Source organism: Zootoca vivipara, chromosome 2 (assembly GCF_963506605.1).
Source record: "Zootoca vivipara chromosome 2, rZooViv1.1, whole genome shotgun sequence".
In the NCBI taxonomy this organism is placed as follows: domain Eukaryota; kingdom Metazoa; phylum Chordata; class Lepidosauria; order Squamata; family Lacertidae; genus Zootoca; species Zootoca vivipara.
The window spans coordinates 114601113-114627899 of NC_083277.1; the positions used below are offsets into that span (position 1 = coordinate 114601113).

Genomic DNA, 26787 nt, shown 5'->3' on the forward strand with positions numbered 1-26787 from the left:
CGGTACACCCAAGCTTTGGTTAAAACGTATTAAAAATGTCAGCCTTTCATTTCATTTCATTTTATTAAAATTTTGTCCTAAGGAAACTTCTACTACTCAAAATTATTGTGTGGAAAGTGTGTGGGTTTGTTTGTTTGTTTGTTTTGCTACAAAACTCACATAAAGAGTCCAAGCAGCATCCAAACCAAAGGAATGTTTCCATTCCATGGTTGCACAGCCCAGGGCACTGGGGTTTCCTTCCTTTGGGGCACTACGTGAACAAAAAAGCCTTTTGAGCTTTACCAGCAAGCTATACACAGAGTCCCAAGGACCTCTTGCAGGGGTGCCCCCGAAGCCAACTTTCTGAGGATTACCAAAATAATAATAATATGGGGAACACTCTCTCTTCAAGGGTACCCCTTCTCTCCATATGAGCCTACCTGGACCCTGAGATCATCTTCTGGGGACCTTCTTCATGTGCCTCCTCCAAGAAAAGTCTGGAGGGTGGCAACATGAGAACGGGCCTTTTCTGCAGTGGCTCTCCCCATTTGTGGAATGCTCTGCCCAGGTAAGGTCGCCTGGCGCCTTTGTTATACACTTTTAGGTGCCAGGTGAAAACATTCCTCTTCAACCAGGCCTTTTGGCTGATTTGGCACCTGATGCCCTTTTAAATGTGTTGTGGAAAGGGGGAGGGGGTGTTATTGGTTTGTTTTTGTTCTTAATTCTGTACTGTATTTTGTGTTTTCATATTGTAACTTTTATGTTATGAACCGTCCTCAGATCTATGGATGAAGGGCAGTATACTCATTGAATAAATAAATAAATAAAATAAAATAATTAACCATCAAATTCTAAGCAAGAAGCTGTGAGGGCCGCACACCTCCCCTTTCCCGCTTTTGTTCCTCTCAGCAGACATGAAACCACATGCTTTTGTGCATAGCTGGCTATCGCTTGAAAGCAGATGTTCTCAAACTGCGAGGCAGTTCACTCACTGTGTTGGAGAGCACAGGATTTCTGGGCCAGGGTGACTAGTTCCTGCAGCAGGTGGAGCTCTTTTTCTCTCTGGTGCTCACCTGATTCACACTGGGAAAGGGGAGGGTTAGGCAGGGGGGGGCAGGGATTGCATCCCCTTTGCCCCATAATCTCAACCTTGGTTGGTACTGACTTGGGGAGAGCCGCAAGCTAAAGGAACTTCAGAAGGCAGAACCGAGTCCAGAAAGTTTGAGGGATATCTTAGCATCGTGGAGCTATCAAGAGGGACAGGCGTTACAAATAACACATCCAAGATTCTGAATCTATAAAAGTAATTTATGAACTTTGGCTGCATTTCAACTCGCATTAAAAATCTCTCTCACACCCCCAAAATGCTTTCTGGCACCTAAAAGACTTAACAGATTGATTGGGGCATACGTGTTCATGAACAGAGAGCCCATTTTATCATCAGATACAAAAAATAAAATTAAAAAATCATTCATCTAGTCGTGCATCAATCATGCCTTGGTCCATGAAAGATTATGCTACAAATAAATATTTTCATCCATAATGAATGGGATATGTTGCAATCAATCTGTTAGTCTTTAAGGTGGCACATAGGTGCCCCCCCAACACCGTAAACCATTAAACTGACTCCCAGCAGTGGACAGTGTGGTGCAGTGTAAACGCACTGGCAGGAGTGCCAGATTGGCTCTGCTGGCACCTGTTTCCAGCACGCTGACCACCCAGACCTTTCCTTCCCACTAAGCATCAGTCAGGTAAGCGCTGCTGCCACGCCCACCATGCCAACCTCTGTTGATGGCCAACCTTCTGAAATCACGCAATGTTATAAATTCAGGTATATAAGCTAGGCACAAAATGGCTCCTTAAGTCCAAGGTTGCCAAAACGGAATGTGTAGTTGCCCTTTGGGGGCAAGATGGCTCTAAAGTCTTGCTTTTCAAGGGATGCACTGTCTGTGATTGGTCATCAGGTAGTTCAGATGACTACCTTGAGAAAAGTCACTTGATCCGGGGACAGTCCGGAATACTGCCCTATTCCTATCTCTTTTTCTTAATGGTGACACAGACCATTCAACGTAGGAATATTCTTCACAACTGTGAGCAGGGCAGTGGGATGGGGTAAGTGAAGACAAGCTGCAACAATTAATTATAACATTGTTCACTGCTCCTGCTCAGGCTGTACAGAAAAAAACATTTTGGTTCCTGAAATCCATTCTGATTGCAGATAAACTATAACTGATAGAATTCTACAGGATATAGTATGAGTGTGTGAAAACAGTCCAGATCAGGGGTCGGCAGCCTAGGGCCCATGGGCCACAAGCTGCCCATGGGGGTTGTTTAACTGTCCCACGAGCTGCCCGCTTGGCGAGTTCCTGTGCGCTGCACTAAACTGGCGCAACGCTGCATGGGGACTCGCTTCCGCAGTGCCGGAAATCGCGTCTGCGCAGATGCAAGTGCTGGAAATGCAGCTGCACGAGCTCAAGTGCGCCTGCGATCCAGCCCACGGAGGGGGCTCTGCGGCACTGAACTGGCCCAGGCAAGGTAAGCTTGGCTGACCCCTGGTCCAGATCCAATGATCCCCAGGCATGCACCTCCGGGGGGTGAAGATGTCAGGTGCTGTTCTGGTGCCCAGGCATCTTCACTTGGTCACAAGTGGCCAATAGCCAGATGCAAAATGCGCCTGGCTAATTTCAAACACCACATGTTGTTCCCACTTTATTTTGCAGCTGGGGAGGCTTGAGGAAGAGAGAAAATTGCTTGCCGAATGACACCTCATGGCTGAGGAGGATCATACTTTATCAGGAATATGCTGGGATATATTCCTTATAATATACATGGGAGTAAGTGACTGGAGACAGGACACTTGGGGTGGGGGGTGGGGAGTCAGCCATACACTGAGCAGACAAATGGTGTAACTGTGCATTACTTACAGTGAAGTTGCATGGGAAGGAGGAAACATTAAAAAGATTTAGTCCTAAACTCCCAGCCTCTTGCCCTCACCATGACCCATAACGCCTGGACAGAGTTCCTTCGGTTCAAACAGCATTTTCCACCGCCCCCCAACCCCGGCAAGGCATGAAACTGTTTGCAATTCTAGCTTTCAACACAGACTGAATTTCCTGTGACAAGACCCTAAATGCCACATTCCAGGCCAAACAGGTTGGAATTGTTACCAGAGCTGTGTAACCTAATCCCTTCCCCTGGGGGTGGGAAGAGAGGAATGACCCTGCCCAAAGGAGACATAGGTTAGAAAAGCTGGGGAGGAAATACGGGGGGGGGGGAGGACTTTTTGTCCACTTTCTCCTCCTGCAAAAGGTCTGTATTTAGCATGTCTCTCTCTCCCCCCCCCCGAAATTGAGGGTGTTTCCATTTTTGGGGTGGTGAAGCCAACAGCAGATTCGCAACATTCATTTAAACCATATCCAATGCACTTTCAAAGCACATGACTTCCCCCAAAGAATCCTGGGAACTGCAGTTTTCCTTTTCCGTAGCTACAATCCCAAGCACCCTTACCTACAGGATTCTTTGGAGGAAGCCATGTGCTTTGGATGAGTGTTGGATGTGCTTTAAATCATGTGGATCTGCTCAAATGGTGACATTCTCCTTACATGATGAAAGTGGACTCAAATCTATATGGTAATCCTGATCATTAACCATAATAAAATGACTTGTATTATACGGTAGCCCTGCTTGTGGGTTATATTCACAGTTTTTTAAAAAATAAAAAAGGGTTTCGCAATCACGATCATTCCACCGGAGTTTAATTTAAAGTCTGGATTAGGAAGCCAGCTCCATTTTTCTTCTTTTCTAGTGCCAATTTTGGTACTAGAGTTCACTATGAGTTGCTTCTTGGCCATCATCCAACCCTTCAATTGATATCGCTAATGTGTTAGTTTGCTCATTCATTCACAGGACCAGGCAGAAGGTGACTTCTTTCAGAACGCACACTTTAAAGCACATTCAAAGCATGTCTCCTCACCCAAAGAATCCTGGGAACTGTAGTTTCTTAAGGGTGCTTGGAATGGTAGCTCTGTGTGGGGTTACTAACAATTCCCAGGTTTGGGGGGTTTTTTTAGGTGGTGCTGTTATAAGGGGCAGGGTAAGAGGAATTTGCCCCCATGCATTACGAGACTACCAATGTACAGAGAGGGGACAGTTTAGCCAGAGAGAAGCCATTTTCTTGACTTCATGGTTCAAAAGTCAAGAGAAGCCTATTCTGCCGTATCAAGGTAAATTAATCCCCTGCTGACCCAGACAGTTCCTCCAGACCTCTTGGAAAACACACGCACCCTTTTACATAACCCATTGCTAAATCCTGTCTCACACCCACATGGAAACTTGCATAATCGCACCTCCAGCCAGATAACCAAAAACGATAACGATCACCCATTCTCGGAACTTCCACCCTCCCAAATCCCCGCCTGAGGTGCCCTCCCTTGTACTTTTCATGACCCAGATTCAGCTGAACCATGGACCTTTTTAAGATATATATATTTATCCCTAATAAACTATTCCGTTGTTCCTTTAGTAATGTTATGGTGTCCTCTATCATGTTACCCGATGCATCTCCCTATTCTCTACTCTGTATGAAACTGTATCTATTTACGAAACCGCAATAATATAACCTTGCACTGATACCTTGAACCTTTCTATCAAATTGTACCTGTTTAAAAAATCCTGCCATCCTGAAGAATTAATTGTTTGACTCTACTATTTGCAAAGGTTTCCACTTATGCACCCTTCTAAGCTTTTAGTTCGTTGTCCTTGATAAAATGTTATAAGCTGTCAAACATCGCTCTGAACTGTGAACGTTTTACCGCTGTTAGAATTGTATCCTCTCTGTGTATTATTAGTTACTGTATAATATCTTCTTCTTCTTTAACTTTAAGTGTAGTCTTTTCTCTCTATTGCAAACGTTGAATATTTGTATAAACTTTGTTGCAAGTTAATAGGCACCTCTGTGGCACAACATATTTTACGGACTGTTTCCACTTCTTCTTGATACCACACTGCCACCTAGCCAGTCTAAAGGAGCACGACTCAAATACACACTTTCAGTGAGAACAACAATTTTATTTGATAAACAGGTGTTATCAACAATCTTCCCACATCCGCAGAGTCTTCCTGTCAAACAATAAGGAGACATGCATAATCATTACCTGGACTATCACCATGATATCTTACATCAAGAATTCCATCAACCCCTTTGTCCTCTCGCGATTACCCCCTCCCAGAACCCATTTCCCCACCTTTTATGCAATTCTGTACTATTGGAAATGAAACCTATAAATTTGTGAAGCTTCCTTTGTTCGGGGTCCCTTCACTTCAACTTGCTTGTGTGGACGGATCGCTATTGCAATAGCTTTATTATTTAATTAATAAAGTACCTTGCTTCGTACGTCCTGGTTTGGCCTCTGTTATTTGGTAGGCAGGAGACGCTCAAACTTCGTCTGCCTGCCAGGATACCTGGACTCTTCCTGGGTCAAGGATCCACTTAATTCTAGGACCGTGTAGCTCTGCAAATTTTTACAACAGTTTGGCGACCACTTCGGGGACCCAGTTTTGCCTTGAGCTCCGGGTTCACTGAGGAAGGGGAGCCCAGCGCGCCCTTGCCTCTTTTGCAGGGGGGTAAACCAACCTCAGGACCCGAGGCGCTTGGTAGTAATTGAGAGTCCAAGCGGGACCCCCAGGACGAAGCAACGTTTAAAGGGACAAGGCTGTTTTTCTTCAGGAACCAGTGGGAAGCTGGAGACAACGGGATTCGACTGAAAGGATCGGTCGTGAGTATTAAAAGGGGACACGCGGTGGGCTGATTACTGCAGCAACTAAAATTCTAAAACTTCACTCTTCACTGTTCTCTCCTTTTCTGTTTCTTATCTTGGGCTCTAGTTGCAGCTAAGCTGTAAAGGCATAAGGGATAAAGAAGAATTAGAGCCTTTGGGATCCGTCCTTTCGTTAAACGAAATACCCAGAAGGACGGACCCAGCTCGCTCCTGCCAATCTGCGCAGGAGTTCTGAGCAATCTACCCAACCTTTTTTCCGTATTCCTCTGCTCTTAATCTTCGGGTGAAGCCGCCCCTAGACACCCCCGATCCCCACCGGGAAGTGACGGGGTTGTTCTAGATCGCAAGGTCACCCGTTCTTTTCAAAAAACCTTCCTTCCAAGGCTAACCACCCGGCATTGCGTGGGCAAGCGTCCAGGGCAGGTAGTCTTTCTATTAGATTGTAAGAGGCAGGAAAGTTGCTGCAGGACCCTAGGCAATTGATGACCAGAAGGGGGTCCTTAGGTATCTAGCTGCACCAGGCCGCCTAGTAGTTAGTGCACGCGAACGGCAGGCAGGAACACCACAAGGACGTGGGGGTGAGTCATAGACTCGGGAAGTTAAGAGTGTCCAGGAACAGGGTCGGGGACCCAGAACTGCAGTATAAAGAGCCAGAATAAACATGGGTGCGCATAATTCAAAGGAATTCCTGTCCCAGACTCCCAGCCGTGGCAAAGCTCAATGGAAGCTTCGCCAAAGTGGGGACTCTGAGGATGAAAGCCCATTACAATTCATATTCGAACATTGGCATGAATTACCTGGGGTGGAAAAACTTGACAAAAATCGGCTAAAAAGACTCTGTCAGAAAGACTGGATCCGCGTCACTGCGGACCATCCAGAGGGGGAAAAATGGATCCCGAGAGGTTCCCTTAATGCCCAGCGAATCTCTGCACTAAGAATAACACTGGAAGACCAATACCCCTTGCAAATTCGATATCTCAACTTATTTGAAAAGGCAAAAATCCTTCTTAAAGGGACTGAAGGTCCAACAGCCCCACAAATGCCAGTAATAACGGAAAGGAGTTCAAGACCCCCACCGTACCAGGAAACAATTATAGAAGAGCCGGTAGACCAGCTCTGCAGCCCTGCCGAAGCCCCGGCACCATCTCCTTCTAACGCAAACAGACAACGGGAGGCTGAGGTCCAAGACTCCCGGAGTGCAGTGGAGGGCGGATCTGTAACTCCTGCCATGCCTAGTCTAAGTCCAGCACCTCAGGGCAACCTCGAAGCCCGAATTCCTGCTGAAGTACCCCCCCAGCTAAGTCCTGTTGCTAGCAGAACTCGTAGTCGTGACCCAGAAACCAATTTAGTGGAGCAACTAGTGACAGTTTTATCGGAATTAAAGGGATCGTCCACAAAGGAAAGAGACCCCATAGAAAAGGAACCAGAGGCTACCGAGAAAACCCAGGGACAATATCCCTTAAGGTCAGTCCCAGTTTCAGATGGGACGAACTTCGTCTATTCCCATGTTCCCTTTTTAACCTCAGACCTACTGAATTGGGCTCAGCAGATGTCGACCTTAAAAGACAATCCTGACATGTGCTATCGTAAAATTGCCATTATTTTTTCTACTCATAATCCCTCCTGGGCAGACGTACACATGCTCCTGAATGGTCTTTTTAATGAGCCCGAACGGGAGGAGATTTTAGAGAAAGCAACAGAAGCCCTAAAATTACCTGATGTCCAACTCAATAAACCTGCAGGGATCGAGCCTCTAACTGCAGCCCAACTTAGAACCGAACCAGAATGGGACTATAACACCACGCCTGGGATTTGGTATCTGAAGGCGTTTCGAAAAGCCATCTTACATGGGATAAGGCTCGCGGGAAAAAAATCTACAAATTGGACTAAGATCAGGGAGGTAACCCAAGAACCTGATGAAACTCCCACCGCCTTCTATACCAGGCTAATAACCGCCTTTCGAACATGGGGGGGGATCGATCCTGATACCCCAGACAACCAAGTAGTGGTGAAAAGCTTCTTTAAAGACCAAGCTTGTCCAGACATCAGAAAATTCCTCTCCCTCCAAGTAGCCTATGAAGGGAAACCCATGAGTGAGATCCTCGGGCTTGCGAAAACCATTTATGATGGAAGGGATGAGAAAAAGAAAAAGGAGGCAAGGAAGGAAAAGGAGGACGATGCTAGAGTCCTCGCCTTGGCTTTGAGTGCAGCCAGTACCGCATATAACCCCCAACCTAGTTACCCCTTCAGAAATTCAAAGGCTCCCACACAACCTAGAGGGATGAACGCACATGCAAATCGACAAGCCTCTCCTTACCAAAGGGCTAACAATGTCCAGCATCGAGAGACCACCTCTCAATGCTTTTTCTGCAATCAAATAGGGCATTTCAAGCGAAATTGTCCATTATTCTTAAATACCGTGGCACCAAAACCAGCTCTAGGGATGGGATCCAATGCAGCACAAAACCCTAACCCGATAGCGCCAAACCCTTTCCAGAATCAGCGCCCATTCCAACTACCGCTGGAATTTAACCAGGAGCAAATGCAACCCACTCTTAATTCAGAGACTAACCAATGACAATTAAACGGGGATCCTTCAAACCTTGCCCTGGTATGCCCGACAATTGCCTTATCAGCCCATGACCCCATATGCACAATCACCATAGATGGCCATGAGTATCAGTGTTTACTAGATACAGGGGCAACTTTCTCAACTTTAAACGACAGTCATCTGAGGTCCAGTCAGCAAAAACAACGTATAATGGGCATTGATGGGATCCCCAGGACATGCGCTCTTTCAGAGCCAGCGAAAGTAACGATAGGGCCCCTGACTGCTGAGCACTCATTTCTACTGACCCCGAGCCCTGTCAACCTACTAGGGCGAGACCTACTATGTAAATTACAGGCAACTATAACTTGCAGCACTGAGGGTATCTACCTCCACATGCCAGAAGAGGCGGCAGTCTCCTTTCAAGGCATTTTAAAGGAAGAAAACCTGACTGATTTAGAAATACCAACCCCTCTGATTGACAAGGTACCAGTTCACCTATGGGGAAATACTAATACCTCTGTGGGACTCTTAAAATCGGCAGATCCCGTTGTTATTAAATACCGCACTGATGTCCCATACCCCTCCATCAAACAGTACCCCTTGCCGCAGGAGGCAATAGAAGGATTGAGGCCAATGATACAGGATTTTATGGATCAAGGCATCCTTGTTCCCTGCGTCAGCCCATGCAATAGTCCACTCCTGCCGGTACGCAAGCCATCACCCCCGGGTGCCCCAGTTAAATACAGGCTTGTCCAAGACCTCAGAATTATCAACAACTTTGTGATACCCCGCCACGCCATCACCGCCAACCCTAATACAATTTTGACCGGAATCCCACCAGATAGTACATATTTCAGTGTCATTGATTTATGCTCCGCCTTCTTTTCCATAAGAGTGCATGAGAAAAGCCAATTTCTGTTCGCCTTTACGTGGGAAAAAGGACAGCTGACTTGGACTAGACTCCCACAGGGATATGTAGAGAGCCCAACAATTTTTGCTTGTGCATTGCATAGGGACCTACAAGACCTCTCCTTTCCTGCTGGCTCCTCCCTTTTAATATATGTAGATGACTTGATAATTTGCTCCACCTCCGCAACTAATTGCCACATGGACACCGTCCATCTACTAACCGCCCTTGCCGACAAGGGCCACAAGGTCTCACCAAAAAAACTACAATATTGCCAAACTGAAGTAAAATACTTGGGCCACATAATTGGCCACGGAACAAGAGCTTTGACAACTGAAAGAGTAGATGCTATAGCTAAGGTTCCCCTGCCAAAGACCAAGAAACAGCTCCGCGGGTTTCTAGGAATGAGCGGATTTTGCAGGTCATGGATCCCAGGGTATGGAGAATTAACCAAACCCCTTGTAAAGATGACTAATAAGGACGAACCAGAACCCCTTGAATGGTCCAAAGAAAGCCTACAAAATTTTGAAACTATCAAAAGGGAACTGAGGTCCGCTCCAGCCTTAGGATTGCCAGACTACCGTCTCCCCTTTTCGCTGTTCGTGCATGAACAGAAAGGGGTAGCCTCCGGAGTTCTGACACAAACCTTCAGAGGCCAGGAACGTCCTGTCGCCTACTACAGTATTCAATTAGACCCGGTAGCTAAGGGGACTGTAGGTTGCCTCAGGGCAATTGCTGCCGCTGCGGAATTAGTGGACAGAGCCCTAGAAATCGTTCAAAATCAAGAACTAATCCTAAATGTACCACATGCTGTAGCCACCTTGTTAAACTTACGAAACTGTCAACATTTTAGTAACGAACGACTAAATCAGTACGAAGCTGCCCTGCTCACACCATCCAACGTGCGCATTAAAAGAGTCAATACCCTAAATCCAGCCACCCTACTGCCTCTGCCCGACGACGGGACCCCCCATCACGATTGCACCTTAGCAGTCCGCTTGGCCGAAAGGCCACGGGAAGATTTAGACCACCTTCCCTTGGAAAACCCAGATATCTCAATCTTTACAGATGGAAGTTCCAAGGTCGTGGCTGGAACAAGACAAACTGGGTACGCTGTGGTAACACACGACACCATCCTAGAAGCTGCACCTATAAACCCGCGCTACAGTGCGCAGGCAGCTGAGCTTATTGCCCTTATCAGAGCTTGCGAATTGAGTGAAGGCAAGCGCGTAAATATCTATACTGATTCCAAATATTGTTTCGGACTGGTACACGCTACGGGTACCCTCTGGAAACAGAGGGGATTCCTAACAGCTGCAGGAACACAAATCTCTCACGCACCGCTAGTGAAAAGACTAATGGACTCCATACATTTCCCGAAGGCCATCTCAGTAATACACTGCAAAGCACACACAAATGGCACGGACTTTGTCTCCTTAGGGAATAGTATTGCGGACGCCGCTGCCCAGAAGGCAGCGGCCATGAGAGGGGAAATGTATGAAAATGAATTTCAAGCCATCTTAGTTCCAGCCGATGTAGACTTCAATCGAATGTATCGCACCGCTAGTGTAGAAGAAATAAGCTCATGGCAACAACTGGGGGCACACCAAAGGGACAATGCGTGGGTTTTGCCGGACGGACGTCTAGCAATGCCTAAAGCCTGGGTACCCCGCCACCTCCGGGTTTTACACAATTTCACACACTGGGGAGCAAACCGCCTAGCAGACAGCATCCTTAGGCATTGGTATGCCCCAGGTGCACACCAATTTGCGAAGGCAGTATCCAAAAATTGCACCATCTGCGCCGGATTCAACCCAAAACAAGAACCACGCAAACCACCAGGGTCTAGACCTTGGGCATATATACCCTTTGAAAGCCTACAACTAGATTTTGCAGAACTCCCGAACTGTATGGGGTTTAAACAATTACTTGTCATAACAGACCGACTTTCAGGTTGGCCAGAAGCTTTTCCATGCAAACGAGCAAATGCTCAAACCGTTGCCAAAATCCTCATGCAGGAAATAATTCCCAGATACGGAGTTCCACGTCGATTAGACTCTGACCGTGGGACACATTTCGCTGCAGAGGTAGTTCAGTCTGTCACCAAGGCATTTGGAATTAAATGGGAACTCCACACCCCGTACCATCCGGCCTCTTCAGGTCAGACGGAGCGGATGAATGGACTTATAAAAACCCAATTGGGAAAAATCTGTAAGGCTACCGGGCTAAAATGGATAAATGCTCTTCCGTTAGTCCTACATAATATTCGTAGCCAGCCGAGAGGACTCTTGAAACTATCTCCCTATGAACTCCTGTTCGCCAGACCCTCCCCGACTCATACCACCCAACTCCCCGTCTCTGAGCTAGAGACTGGGGAAAACGAACTGACTGTATATGTTACACAATTACAACGACAACTAAAGAAACTACACCATTATGCAGCGACCTGTCAGAATGTTCCCCTTGATGTCGATGCTCACTCCTTCACGCCTGGACAGTGGATTTGGGTTAAAACTTACAGGCGAGCCACCTTACAACCCCAGTGGGAAGGACCCTACCAGATTCTCCTGACGACCCCAACTGCAATCAAGGTCTCTGAACGTTCTGCCTGGATTCATCACACCTTCTGTAAGTCCGCACCAAACCCCAACGACCTGGGTGACGTTGCAAGGACCTCCCCATCTTCCATCAACTCCACCGAAGACACCGTCCCACTCGACAATCCCGCGCCAGCCATCGAATCCCCCCAAGACCCTCCCGAGGAACCCACCTCGATCCCAATAACAGCCAAGGAAGGTGACCAAGGAGACCTGGAGAAGTGGATGTCAAAGATCCTTGTAGTACCTGAACCAGACGACCCAGATCATCCACCCATACGAATGCAGTTCCGGAAACAGAAATGCCACGACACCGGGAGCGGGACCTGAAACCCCAGTTTTTGTTTTACCTTCCCTTTCTCATACCACCTTCCCAAAACCCAACCCAGTTTTCCCACCCTCCTCCCTTATCTTTCTCAAACCCAAAAACCACCACCCCCTCCCTTCCCTAACTGTATCGTGTCTGTCGAGTTCTTTCTTTATTTTTATACAGATTTTCGCCTCTGCCAACCCGTGAGATGGACCGGACCCTGCTCCTGGGATACTGTCTCGCCTTCATCACCTACGTCGCAGCCCAGCAGCTCAATTGTGGAGAAAATCCTTCTGAGTTCTTCTTCCTGGATCATCGGACCGTCGACTCCTCTGACCCTACTTCCTTGAACAACCTTGGAGACTTCAAATTCTGCCTTCCCGGAACTAAGAGGTGGCTACCACATGCCTTTCGACCCCAACTGCGAGGCACCCAAACCTGGGAATTACTTATAAGGTCTGCCTCCTTCTCTATATTGGGACGTGCTTTCTTTACCCTTGACCATTCCTGGAACCGGTTAACTTGCCACAATGGAACTTCTCATCAGACCCAATGGGGCACCACTATTAAGACTTTTGACCCCGCAGAACAAGGACAAGGACTTTGGGGGGAATACACGGACTCTATGCATTATGACTTTTGGACTTATGGATTCATGTGTACCAATCCATCCACTGCTACGACCATTCAAGGTATCTGCGTTCGAAAATTTTGTTGTATATGGGACATAGGGACGGCATCAACCTGGGAAGGAAATAGGTATGTCGAGGGATGGTTACACTCAGTTGGAGGTGGGGCTAGTACGGAATGGGACCATGTAGGACCCCAGAGATGCGGGGGAGTCTCAACTGACCTACACTTACTCCACCGACAGGACCCTTTACAGCCCCTCGGCACTGCCCCTAGAAACGTCAACCTTACAGGACTTCCCTTGCCCCCGCGCATTTCCGATATCTCTGCATGGCAAAGTAATACGTACGTCCAGCTCCTTCAGCGGGCCGCCCATGCCACGAATTTAACTGACTGCTGGATCTGCACCCATATCCCATCCCACATAGAGCAGGGAGTGCCTTTCGTTGCAAACCCCCTCACCCTCCAACAGTATAAGAGTACCTACCTCCTGAACCGGAACCTTACTTTCTTAAAGCCCACTTCACAGTATATATACCTGAGTGGTGAGTCCCAAGGACCCATTTGTAGAGAATTTACAGGAACTGGAAGCCATGTGGGTTCTAGCAAATGCCCCGTTACGATCTTAATAAACCCCGGAGAGGACCTCACCTTAGTCAGGAATCACACGCATTCCCGTTCTTACCCTGATCTCAAGTCTGCCCTGACAGCCGTCTTGTTCCCGTTCATTCAAGAATCACCCATTGACGGTCTCATAGAAGCCTTTAGCACCGGACGAATTGGGAAACCCCTCAGCGGGCTATTCTGGCTCTGTTCCTCCCGAGGTTATACGTGGGTCAGTATTCACATGAGAGGATCCTGCTTCCTCGGCCACATACACCCAGGGTTCCGGGTAACCCAGGACTTACCTACCGGCCGCTTGAGAAACAGGAGGTCCCCGACTACCCCGTTAAAACCTAAGGCAAAGGCAGAGACCTGGCTCCGCGCAGTGTTCCCAGCCTATGGGGCTTTCTCGAACCATATGGACATCTTAAAACTAACGGATATTTTGTTGCGGTTCATCAATGAATCTGAGGCCGCCACGCTAGCAGTGTTAACAGAACTCACTCAGGTCCGATCCCTCTCTATTCAGAACCGCTTGGCTCTTGATCTCCTCCTGTCAGCGCAGGGCGGGACCTGTAAGCTCATCGGGGCGGAGTGCTGTATGTATGTATCCGATCAGACCCTGAATATAACAGCACACCTCCGAGCCATCGATTCCCTAACAAAAGATCTCCACGAGGTGCAGAATGAAGGGGTCTCAGACTGGGATATCTGGTCGTGGCTTCCCAATGCCTCCTGGCTCAGGGAAATCGTGAAAGGCACCCTTTTTCTAGCTCTATCTTTGATCCTCCTCCTTACCTCCCTTTGCTGTTGCCTCCAATGTTTCCCGGCTATGTTAACTCCCCGCAGACAAAAGCCCTCCCCAACCTCCTTTCAAGCTCCGTTATGTCCTTCCCCTGAGTTCCCCGAGATAGTACCGATGTTCCACCTTGGGAGTGGGGAGTACATTACCCCGGTGTGCGGAAATAATTTTTAATTACTTAAAAATTAATCCGCAGAGAGGGGAAATGTTATAAGGGGCAGGGTAAGAGGAATTTGCCCCCATGCATTACGAGACTACCAATGTACAGAGAGGGGACAGTTTAGCCAGAGAGAAGCCATTTTCTTGACTTCATGGTTCAAAAGTCAAGAGAAGCCTATTCTGCCGTATCAAGGTAAATTAATCCCCTGCTGACCCAGACAGTTCCTCCAGACCTCTTGGAAAACACACGCACCCTTTTACATAACCCATTGCTAAATCCTGTCTCACACCCACATGGAAACTTGCATAATCGCACCTCCAGCCAGATAACCAAAAACGATAACGATCACCCATTCTCGGAACTTCCACCCTCCCAAATCCCCGCCTGAGGTGCCCTCCCTTGTACTTTTCATGACCCAGATTCAGCTGAACCATGGACCTTTTTAAGATATATATATTTATCCCTAATAAACTATTCCGTTGTTCCTTTAGTAATGTTATGGTGTCCTCTATCATGTTACCCGATGCATCTCCCTATTCTCTACTCTGTATGAAACTGTATCTATTTACGAAACCGCAATAATATAACCTTGCACTGATACCTTGAACCTTTCTATCAAATTGTACCTGTTTAAAAAATCCTGCCATCCTGAAGAATTAATTGTTTGACTCTACTATTTGCAAAGGTTTCCACTTATGCACCCTTCTAAGCTTTTAGTTCGTTGTCCTTGATAAAATGTTATAAGCTGTCAAACATCGCTCTGAACTGTGAACGTTTTACCGCTGTTAGAATTGTATCCTCTCTGTGTATTATTAGTTACTGTATAATATCTTCTTCTTCTTTAACTTTAAGTGTAGTCTTTTCTCTCTATTGCAAACGTTGAATATTTGTATAAACTTTGTTGCAAGTTAATAGGCACCTCTGTGGCACAACATATTTTACGGACTGTTTCCACTTCTTCTTGATACCACACTGCCACCTAGCCAGTCTAAAAGAGCACGACTCAAATACACACTTTCAGTGAGAACAACAATTTTATTTGATAAACAGGTGTTATCAACAATCTTCCCACATCCGCAGAGTCTTCCTGTCAAACAATAAGGAGACATGCATAATCATTACCTGGACTATCACCATGATATCTTACATCAAGAATTCCATCAACCCCTTTGTCCTCTCGCGATTACCCCCTCCCAGAACCCATTTCCCCACCTTTTATGCAATTCTGTACTATTGGAAATGAAACCTATAAATTTGTGAAGCTTCCTTTGTTCGGGGTCCCTTCACTTCAACTTGCTTGTGTGGACGGATCGCTATTGCAATAGCTTTATTATTTAATTAATAAAGTACCTTGCTTCGTACGTCCTGGTTTGGCCTCTGTTATTTGGTAGGCAGGAGACGCTCAAACTTCGTCTGCCTGCCAGGATACCTGGACTCTTCCTGGGTCAAGGATCCACTTAATTCTAGGACCGTGTAGCTCTGCAAATTTTTACAACAGTGCTTTCTATTGTACGCAACCTAAAACTGGAGTAAAATTACCCCTGCCCCTGCCCCGCTCCTCTAATAGATAAAACAACAACATTGCAGCTGACAAGCTGATCTCAGGGATGGGTTGTTCAGAGAATTTGGGAGTTTGTGTAGAGAATTCACAGCCTACAATAAAATAGGGATCACAGGAGTGAAGGGATATAACAGGGGTGGCCAACTTCCAAGAGACAGTGATCTACTCACAGAGTTCTAAACTGGCAGTGATCTCCCCCCTTTTTGGGGGTTCAGGTTAAAGTTGATGAGCTTTTTTGCTTTTTTTAGGGAGGGGAAAGCCACGTTTTTTAGGGGTCCAGGGCAAAAATGTTGAGCTTTTTTTCAGTGATGTACCGGTAGATCACGATCTACCTGTTGGACATGCCTGGGATATAAGATTCCTCCCTCGCCACCACCCTCTTCACCTTCCTGCTATCTGCAATATCTCCCAGTCATGGCCCCAGCAGAAACTCTTGTTTGCAAAAGGAAAACAGCACTTCGCAGGCCACTCTAACCACAATAGATAAGCAGCATATACAAACTCCATGTAGCCATCATGTCTCTTGAGCTCTGTTCTTATAAGTGACCCTGCAATAAACAAAACCAGCCTTCCCACCCCAACAAATAACCCTCCGATGAATATTCATTTCCCACAACAATAATGGCTCATTTGTGTGTTCCTCTCTCTCTCTGCCTTCTAAATGACTCCACAATAAACAAGCTAATGCACAGCAGCCCGGAGCTAAGCAACAAACCTCATACTGTTAGCCTATGCCAGGCATCCCCAAACTCGGCCCACCAGATGTTTTGGGACTACATCCCTGACCACTGGTCCTGTTAGGGGATGCCTGGTCTATCCTCTGCTGAAACAAGATTCTTCATATTCAGGAAAAAACCCTCAAATAATCTCAGTATGCATTTTCTTTTTGAACAGTAGATTTCTAGCCTTTAAGATTGTGAAGATATGCTCGGAAGTGCACACAGGTAAGGCCTGGACAAATCTCAGAAGCTAGAACAGCAGCTAATGTATGCCGTGTGGTGGGCTTCAGTGCCCTTGACAAAACTTTTCCAATGGAAGCTAGATCTAAGGTTTCATTCATTTCCCCCCAAAAAATCACTTTTGGACTACTGACATATCTCATCCAGTACTTCTGCAGGGGTAGTCAAACATGGTACCCTCCATATGCTATTGGACTAGAATTCCCATCACCCCCCACCACTAGCCATGCGGGCAGGGCATGATGGGAGTTGTAGTCCAACAACATCTGGAGCCCACCATGTTGACTACCCCAGGTCTACTGTCTCCAGCTGGAGGGCAACAGTTTTGTGGTGGCAGGAGCACATGCAAAAGGGACTGGGCGCAATCCCCAGCACCTTCAGGGAGGCTTGGAAAGACCCCTGTCTGAAACTCTGGGAAGGTGTTGGCGCTGGATTCTGAGCTAGATGGAGCCATGGTCTGATTTGCTAGAAAAAGGCGGCAGCTTCCTACCGGGTCTTCCTGATAGCAGTTTTCTGAGGTCACAGTCTAGGCTACCCCCCAAAAAATGTGATGCCGGTTATCAAGGAGTCTGAAATATGTTTGTTCACATGGCCTATCCGAACTCTTTAATTCCCAAGTAGATTTACACCCTTCAGTCCAGTGTTATTCAGCCTTGAGTCCCAGATGTTCTTGCACTACAATTCCCATAATCCCTGACCACTGGCTAAGTTGGCTGGGGGAGCTGGGAGTTCAACAATTCCAAAGGCTGGGGGGTAAACAGTGTTGGTACAGGGATGCCAAACTTCTTTTTCAGTCAGAGGCTACTGACCCAAAGGAGGAAGAGATCAGCAAGAGCCACACACAAACAAAAAGCACCTGAGGAGAGCTTTGGAGGTGATGACAGCAGACTCCGACTCAGCATCTCCACCCCCCATCAGCCAAGAAGTTGCCCAATATCACGTAGCCCCATGCCTAAGGACAGTTTGGAAGATGCAGATCAGGCCAGCGGATGCCCAGCCATACCCACACTATCAAAAGTGTTCAGGAACAAAGTAGGCCACACAAATTGGAACTAAGTGGAAATTCAGTGTTAGCAACTAATCCAGAATGCGGCAGTTAGACTGGTGACTGAGAGCGGCCGCCGAGACCACATAACACTGGTCTTCAAAGATCTACATTGGCTCCCAGTAAGTTTCCGAGCACAATTCAAAGTGTTGGTGCTGACCTTTAAATCCCTATATGGCCTCGGTCCAGTATACCTGAAGGAGCGTCTCCACCCCCATCGTTCTGCCCGGACACTGAGGTCCAGCATCGAGGGCCATCTGGCTGTTCCCTCATTGCGAGAAGCCAAGTTGCAGGGAACCAGGCAGAGGGCCTTCTCGGTAGTGGCACCCGCCCTGTGGAACGCCCTCCCATCAGGTGTCAAAGAGAAAAACAGCTACCAGATTTTTCGAAGACATCTGAAGGCAGCCCTGTTTAGGGAGGCTTTTAATGTTTAATAGATTACTGTACTGTATTTTATTTTTCTGTTGGAAGCTGCCCAGAGTGGCTGGGGAAATTGTTGTTGTTGTTGTTTACATATACACAAGTAAAAGGGAAAGGGAAAAGAGGCATGTGAGGCCCAGATGAAATTAAGCAACATGCCTGATCCAGCCCCTAAACTGGAGATTCCCTGCCTTGGTGTTTTGTCAGCACTTGCACTTGTGACAGCTGATTGCATCAACCAGCTGTTTGCTGTTAAAGCCCAACAGCTGATCAACAGGGTCAGTAGCTGATTGAACCCCACAGCTCCCACTTAAATGACGTATCCAAAAGTTTCATCGTCCTTCAAGCTGATAAGATAACAAGCTTCCTCTGTATTAGACTACTAGTAGCATATAAGCCAGCATGAAGATGGTGCGTGGATGCCGCTTGGAATGAAACATTAGTATACATTTGTAGACATGCAAAAATGTCAGATGCTTTGGTCAATGTCTACCCCAAATGACTAAACTCAGGACTCCGCTACATTAGTAAAGAAACAGTTATTTGAATGTGCAATAAACATGCAACACCAGATGGCGCAAGAGAGCAGGAAATTTTAAAGCACAATTTTCCATGGATATTTTCTTCTTTTGTTAAAATGATCTAATTTCTGACTTATTTATAGCATCCCCCCACCACCCGTGTTTAGATCCACCCACAGTGGTATTAGAAGGGACCTTCCTCTCTCCAAAGCTGTCAACAGTGAGATAGGCTGACCAATTACAGGTAGGTAGCCGTGTTGGTCTGACGTAGTCGAAACAAAATTTGAAAATTCCTTCCAGTAGCACCTTAGAGACCAACTAAGTTTGTCATTGGTATGAGCTTTTGTGTGCATGCACATAGGTTGACCAATGTTCAAGACTGGAATGACATGCACAATTCATATACTATGTGTGCTTCTGAGTTGGTAAAAGCTGCAGGAAATGACTCTGGCCACATAATTTTCATGTGGGCAGGGACTTATGCAAAAACCCGCCCGCATCAGTGTCTTTCTCCAACATGGGAACTCTGCTTTTCATAGAATTGTAGAGTTGTGTTGGAACCCAAAAGTTTCCCTTTCACAAAAGGGTTTGTATTTTCCAAGTGGAAGTTCAGCATTAAACTTAATTATGAGCAGGCCAGGATTTTGCCCAGCAATTGTTTGACCTGGAGTGCTGCTCCCATGTCCTGAAGCACCTGTGTACCCAGACAGAGGAGCCAGGATTCAGCTGCACCTTCCTAATGTGTGCAAACATGTGTGTTTTTGAAGGCGCATAACTGTTTGTTAATGCTTTGTGGAAATACCAGAGTAATGCCAGCGGCAAAAACAAGGTTGTTGCATAAAATGTGAAGCCACTCTTAAGATACGGCTGGGAGGGAAAGTCCGTGTCTCTGTTCTTAGCATCCCAGGGGCATCAGTATTAACAGGCTTCGTGATTCAACGTGGCACCTTTGGTTTCCCCACAGGGAAATGGCTAAATAGAGTATCCATTTCAAAGCCACTTAAGTCCTTCACATAGCAGGAGTGCAGGCTGCAGGTTGTCACTGTGATGAGATTTCCAGGACTGAGCCCCTTAATAGAGACAGGGCTTTAGGGCAACTGGCAAGCTGGGAGCTCAGCCTAGACCCCTCAGTTTCCCATATGCCCCCTCCTCCCCACAGAAAAGTCTAATGAGTTCCTCTCTTTATTACACACCACAGCTTCTCTGTCCAACATGGCAGCTCTTAAAGGCCTCTCTATTCACTGTGCGACCAACAATGCACCATAGGGGTTTTGCAGAGCCCTCTCCCTTATTTTACAAACCTCTGCGGCCTTCTGCTGCCTGCAAACCAAGCCACAGGCAAACGGGAGTGAGAAGCTGAGGGACGTACAAGGCGAACCCCAGCACAGCCCTTTGTTGGTGTTTGTACTTAGAGCAGGTGCAGAATGAGCCTTTTGCTTGCATTTTGGTTGGCTTGTGCTGGAGCATATCCAAGTGAGGGATGCAAAATATGGCCTATTAAAAACTGGTTGCTGCTAAAGTGCTCGCATCATTCAGGTCCTTTAAACGTAATTATTCAGCCCTGGGTCCCCAGGTGTTATTGGACTACATCTCCCATCGTCCCCAGCCAGCTTGGCCAATGGGCAGGGATGATGGGAGTTATACTCCCATTGTCGCCATCTGCGGGCCTAAGGTGGAAGAAGGCTGCTTTGAAAGGCCTACGCAAGTCTTCTCCCACGGCAACATCTTTGTTTCAGCTTTATGCGTGTGCTTTAATTCTCACTCTTGCAGTAACCTTGAGAAGCAGGTCTCTCTTGTTCTTGTTCTGTCAACGGAGATCGGAGGCAGAGAGACAGGTCTCAACATTTTATTCACTGGTCCCCACAGGTATTGTCTTAGGAACCACTGTTTGTTTCTCCTTTTCAGTGATTCAGGGACTGCTTAGGTAAGGATGTTCGCTAGGCAACTGTTTCTAAGTGATGCCTCTTAAGGGATCTCTTGGGTAAGAGCTGAAGTACAATTGTAGATTGTACTTGGGTCTGAAAATGCTGGGTTCATGAGCCACAGACTTATTCCTGGCCCTTGGGAAGGCAAATCTCATGATAACAGCAGCTGCTGCTGAGCTATAGGGCTGGGGAACTTGTGACCCTCCAGGTGTTGCTAGACTACACCTCCCATCATCCCAGATCCTCATCAATGGTGCCTGGGGACTGGGGCTGGTGGGAGCTGGAGTCTAACACAATCCGGAAGGTCATGGGTTCCCCATCCAAGGCAACAAAGTACAGATTTAAAACTGGTGAGTCGAAAGCAAGAAGTCCCACCAAACAGATTGAGGGGTCTGAAGATGGTCTAAAAAGATGTATGATGCAAGCCACTCCTTTCAGAACTGAGGGTTTTAACTACTCTGCCCTTTCTCATCCTGGCCAGGGTCTGTAGGGAATGTTCACTTTCCAAAGGAGAGAGATGCCCCACACCATTAAGCAAGGCTCACTGGGAACAGTAATGTTCTCTGGAGAAGGTGATTCTGACACACATGGGAAGATATCTCAATGAGTTCTTTATTCCAGCGCCAGGGCCTGGTTTCTGTCCATGGCTTCTGCCAGAGCCTATGAGTCACTCCTGGAAGCATGATCCTTAACACTGCTTCCTGGGGGCTCATGGTCTCTCTTTTGGTGCTGTTGGCATCTGTCTGTTTCAAGAGACAATGGAGTGCACCTCCAGGGGTGAAGTCAAACCACTGTGTTAGCAGCACCTAAGGAACCTCACTGATGTGATCCAAAGAAGAGCAATACGTTTGGCACCAGCTGGGCTGCAAGAGTTGCGGAAAGGAGGCATACAAGGAGCCACCCAACTGTATTAGGGACTCCACTCCGGATTTGCACAAAGGAATCCTCCTAAAGTCTTTTCTTCTCCCAAAAATGTCATGCAAGAGGGTGGAGGTTTAGGACCAGCGTTTCCCTTCTCCTAGATGGGCTACCTTCCAGGTTTAGCAGGCTATTCTTATGTTATTCCTACACTGCATGAATAAAAGGCAAAGAGCAGATTCACACCTTCAACATCCATGAGTCAAGAGGAATAAAGATGTCTCCTTTAGGCAGAGGCATGGTCAGAATCAGACAGGGGTCAAGATCTGAGGTGGACAGAGAGGGTTGGATAAAAAGGCCAGAAAGAGATGCAAGGTCAAAGTCAGGTATGCAACATGATCCTCAGCAGCAGCCAGCAAAAAAAAAAAGGAGTCGTATTCAGCAGCCTTAGAAGAGCAGCATGTCTCAGACTGAGGAGCATCTCTAAGGCTGGAGCTTTATAGAGCTTGGTTTGTGAGGACTGGCCCTTGAGGATCAGCTGACTGGCTTTTCGGACAGTCTTGGTACTTAATACTAGATGGCAACCTCAATGCATGGAGCCAAGTCTTCTAGACTGGCCACACATGAAATGATGGAGCATCAATGGCAAAGCACCAGAGGTTCAAGACACAAACACCAGGGCCCTACACCTTCATCCTTGGATTCCATTCCAATCCAGACCCTGGCCTGGCACAATCTCAGCGGCAAATGTTCTCTGTTTGTAAAATGGAAGCAACTGGCCAAACTCACAGGGTTCTTGTGAGGATGATCATGTATTAAAGAGATGTTGGAAGCACTGCAAGCTAGAGTAGCTTCCTGCTATGGCTCTTCTCCTGGTCTTGATATAAATTTGACAACCACCCACCATTACCACTACCAGAAAAAAGCCTTTTTAACCATGAGAAGGGAAGGGAATATTTAAGGTTCACCAATTCCTGTTTATCCATTCCCTGTCTCTGCAATCCTCTCCAGTGGAGTCTTCATCAGCATCAGAGAAGGGGCAATTAGAAGCTCATGAATTTTAACTCTCTGCATTATCCTCTTCTTTCAGATAAGACAATAGGCCTTTGGAGGCTGTTCCCTTGGCTCCAACAGTGCATGACTGGCTCCCTAGGGCCAGGAGATAGAGGCAGACAAAAGGGGGCCCTGCCAGGTGATTAGATCTCACTGGAAGGCCTTTATTTACCTGAAAACAGCCCATAAACACAGAGGTTTGTGTCTGAAAAGATGGTGAGAATTAAGGGAGATGGATAAGAGAGAAAGAATGCCAGGTAACACAAAGAGACAAACATACACAGTAATGTGGAAATGTCACAGCTTTTAATTGCAAAGCTCAGAATCTATAAGTTTTTGCATTCTTTCTATAAGTTTTTGCAAAGCTCAGAATCTATAAGTTTTTGCATTTGAAAGACAGAGAAGTCTCAAGATCTGAAAGAATGCAATGTTATAACCAACAAGGGGCGGGGGGGGGGGGGGAGTACAGGATTATTTGAAGACAGTTATTGTGAAATAAAGTTGCCAACAGTTTGCTGGCCCTGCTCATATACCTTAAACTGCAAATCTTGCTAAACTGGTGTCCAGAGATACCTTAAACTGAATCAAAAGATAGAAACTTCTACTTTGCAGAGATAAATATTAACTCATGCTAAAGTCTGCAAATCCATCTCCTATTGAAGGGGGTCAATAAATGACTTGGCAACCATAAAGTGAAGTGATTCTGTACTGAACCAACTACTGTAACAGTCAAAGCAAGCTGTGGGGTTTCAGAGACCTCTTCTTCAAGCACACATGTTTAAAGGGGGAGGGAATTAAACTAAAATATTATTCAAAATAAAGTTGATCAATTTAACGTGATAGGCTGTCTCCGCAACTCATTTATTTCTTAAATATACTATTTAATATAATAAAAACTTCTAAGTGACTTACAATAAAAAGACACAATAGGGAAAATGCAAAAAAATCAGTAAAAATTTCCTTTAAAACTGGATGAAAAGAAGATAAATACACAATGGCTTATCACAAACAAAACAGAGTAATGCAAAAAAACAAAAACAAAAAATCAAGTGGCAGAGTCCAGGAAACTTGGTTATATATGCCTTTCTAATGCATTGGAAGGTTACTATTGTTTTCACCCCACATTCAGAGGATGGCTGCTATAATTGAGAATGCCTACTTCTACACTCTCACCAAGTGACACTCAGCTGGTCATTTTGCAATAGCTGCAGCTTCTGAACCTGGTGTACAGTACATTAAAAAAAGGTAAAGGTAAAGGACCCCTGACAGTTAAGTCCAGTTGCAAACGACTCTGGGGTTGCAGCTTTCATCTCGCTTTACTGGCCAAGGGAGCCGACATGTTTGTCTGCAGACAGTTTTTCCAGGTCATGTGGCCAGCACGACTGAGCTGCTTCTGGCGAAACCAGAGCAGTGCACAGAAACTCCGTTTACCTTCCCGCCGGAGCGGTACCTATTTTTCTACTTGCACTTTGACATGCTTTCGAGCAACGGGAGCTCACCCCGTCACAGGGATTCGAACCGCTGACCTTCCGATCTGCAAGCCCTAGGCTCAGTGATTTACCACAGTGCCACCCACGTCCCTCGTGTACAGTACATTACAGTAATTGTCTGCACAGTTACTAAAGGTGCAAGAGAGCCCTGCTCTGTCTTGCACCTACCCAACCTAGAACCCAGGGACCTGCTGCTAGGCAAAGGAGATAGCCCCCCCAATATGATTTTATAACACTGGGTTAGAAGGACACACTGTTCTGAGGTGGTATAAGGCATGTGGCTGCCTCTTGCAAGAGAAGACAGATCACTGTGAGCAAACTTGGCTTTCATGGAAGCTTGCCTGCTGTCACCAATCTTGTCATGAATGAAGCTCTAGAGAAGCATTCAAGGAACTCCAGGAGTTTGCTTCTCAATTATGTGGACCAGAGAAGCAAGCTTTGGAAAACGGCCTCCCACTGCCCCCACACCATCAAACTGGGAAGGGGCAAAAAAAGTCCCTTCCTTGTGCAGTTTTGCAGAGGATGTTTCAGAACCAGAGTACAGGCCTCTTTCCCCTGGATTCCCCAATTGCATTTGACAGCTCCCGCCTTGCTTGCCTGGAGTCACACAGCGTGAAGTATGGAAGGAGCCCAGGGTGGCAAAGGGACCACAGCCAAGGCCACCCAGAGCTCCCTGCATGGCAGCCGGAAGCCAAGCTGTCGGGCTTTTTGAGGCATCGTTAAGGGAGATAAAGAGTGTGTTCTGCAACAGGTGGGAGCAGAGGGCAGGAAATAAATTCCACAGCAGGACAGGGCTCTCCCGCCTCCATGAACAGGGGGGAAGAGCTTGCCTGGCCATAAATCGCCCCGTGCTGACAGCAATCTGATGCTCCAACAGAGGGAACAAACCCAAACACATTCCCAGAGGGCAGAAGGCCAATGCACCTTCACGGAGACAGAACAAGCGGTATGAAATATGGTGGCCGCCCCCCCCCCCGGGAGTGGACGTCTGTGTCCAGTCCTTGTCCTTTGGGGAACAAATGAGAGCAGGAAATCCTAAAATGCAGCCCAGCAGGAACTCAAGAGGCAGCATATTAATCATGATTTCAAATACTTCCATACCCAGCTGATTGCATAAAATGCCTCTCAAAGCTAGAATCATTCTTTGGTTCTTCATAATCAGGTGGTAGAATTTTGGGTCAAATCACTGCAGGGACAGCCATGGTTTTTTTAAAAAAAACACATTTAAAACATACAGGGACATACACACGCACAACCTCCACGCATGTGGTCAACTACCACATCAGAAAGAAACATTTAGCACAGCCCTATGAAGGGAGTTTCTTTTTTGGGGGGGGGGTTTAAAAAGTATTACCATCCCCTTGGCAGGAACTGGCAGTCTCAGGTGGCATGTCCAGAATTCTGCCACCTCGTTCTTTATAATATGTGGGTAAGTTCCACGCTCCATTCATCTTCACAACCCTTTGAAGTCAGTATTAAAAACCACATTTTACAAGCAAGGAATCCTGATTACAATTTCAAACATACAGTGCTTGCAACAACAAAATAAAACAAAACAAAACCATCCAGATGCAAAGTAGATCTGTCTCTCCAAGTGTGTTTTACTAGGTCTTAATATAAAAACCCATGGTTTATCTGTTCTCTGTTCTTTTATGAAATCACATGCATATTTTGTACTGAAATATGGACTGGGCATGAAAATGTGAGATGAACCACCTGCCCTGAAGCTGAAGGATTAGAAAGAGAAAGTTACCATATACTAGGGGGCACTGGCTATATCCACACCATACATTTAAAGTACATCCAGTGTACATCCTGGGAATCAGAGTCCCCCCCCCACAGAGATACAATTCCCAGCACCCTTAACAAACTCTAGGAGGTCTTCCCTACCACCTGCTACCTGATTCTTTTGAATGGAGAGGCCAAGTTTTTAACTCGGAGCCTTTTCGAATGTTGTTGGACTGGATAGCTCAGTTGGTTAGAGCATGGTGCTGGTAATGCCAAGGTTGCAGGTTCAATCCTCATATGCGACAGCTGCATATTCGTGCATTGCAGGGGGTTGGGTCCCTTCCAACTTTACAATTCGATGACTCTTAACTCACACCAGCCTCCAATGGCCTGGAACTGTACTTCAACAACCCTGCCTGCCTCTATTCTACATGCAAGGCATGTGTCCTAAAGCTGAGCTACAACCCCTCTCCTACAGTGAGTCAGGTCTGCATTAAACTTTTGCACCAAACAACCTGCAGTGCAGGCTCTTGTTGTTGTTGTTGTTGTTTAGTCGTGTCCGACTCTTCGTGACCCTATGGACCAGAGCACGCTAGGCACTTCTGTCTTCCACTGCCTCCTGCAGTTTGGTCAGACTCATGTTGGTAGCTTCGAGAACACTGCCCAACCATCTCGTCCTCTGTCGTCCCCTTCTCCTTGTGCCCTCAATCTTTCCCAACATCAGGGTCTTTTCCAGAGAGGCTCTGCTGTGCACTAATTATCTGGATTCTAGAATTCAGAATTTATCAGTGTAAAAACCAGCCCCACACAGATCTTTCTAGGAAGTTAGCAAGCAGAGGATGAACACAAAACAGCCAACTCCTGTTGTCTATCCCTAGCAATGTGGCACTATCGTTATTACCCCCCCACAC

At 46.7% G+C, this 26787-nt stretch overlaps 1 protein-coding gene across 3 annotated transcripts in view; it reads right to left on the bottom strand.

Annotated features, from left to right (window-relative positions):
* Positions 1-26787, bottom strand: part of RARG (retinoic acid receptor gamma) — a 128247-nt gene that overhangs the window by 15383 nt on the left and 86077 nt on the right. The window lies entirely within an intron of this gene.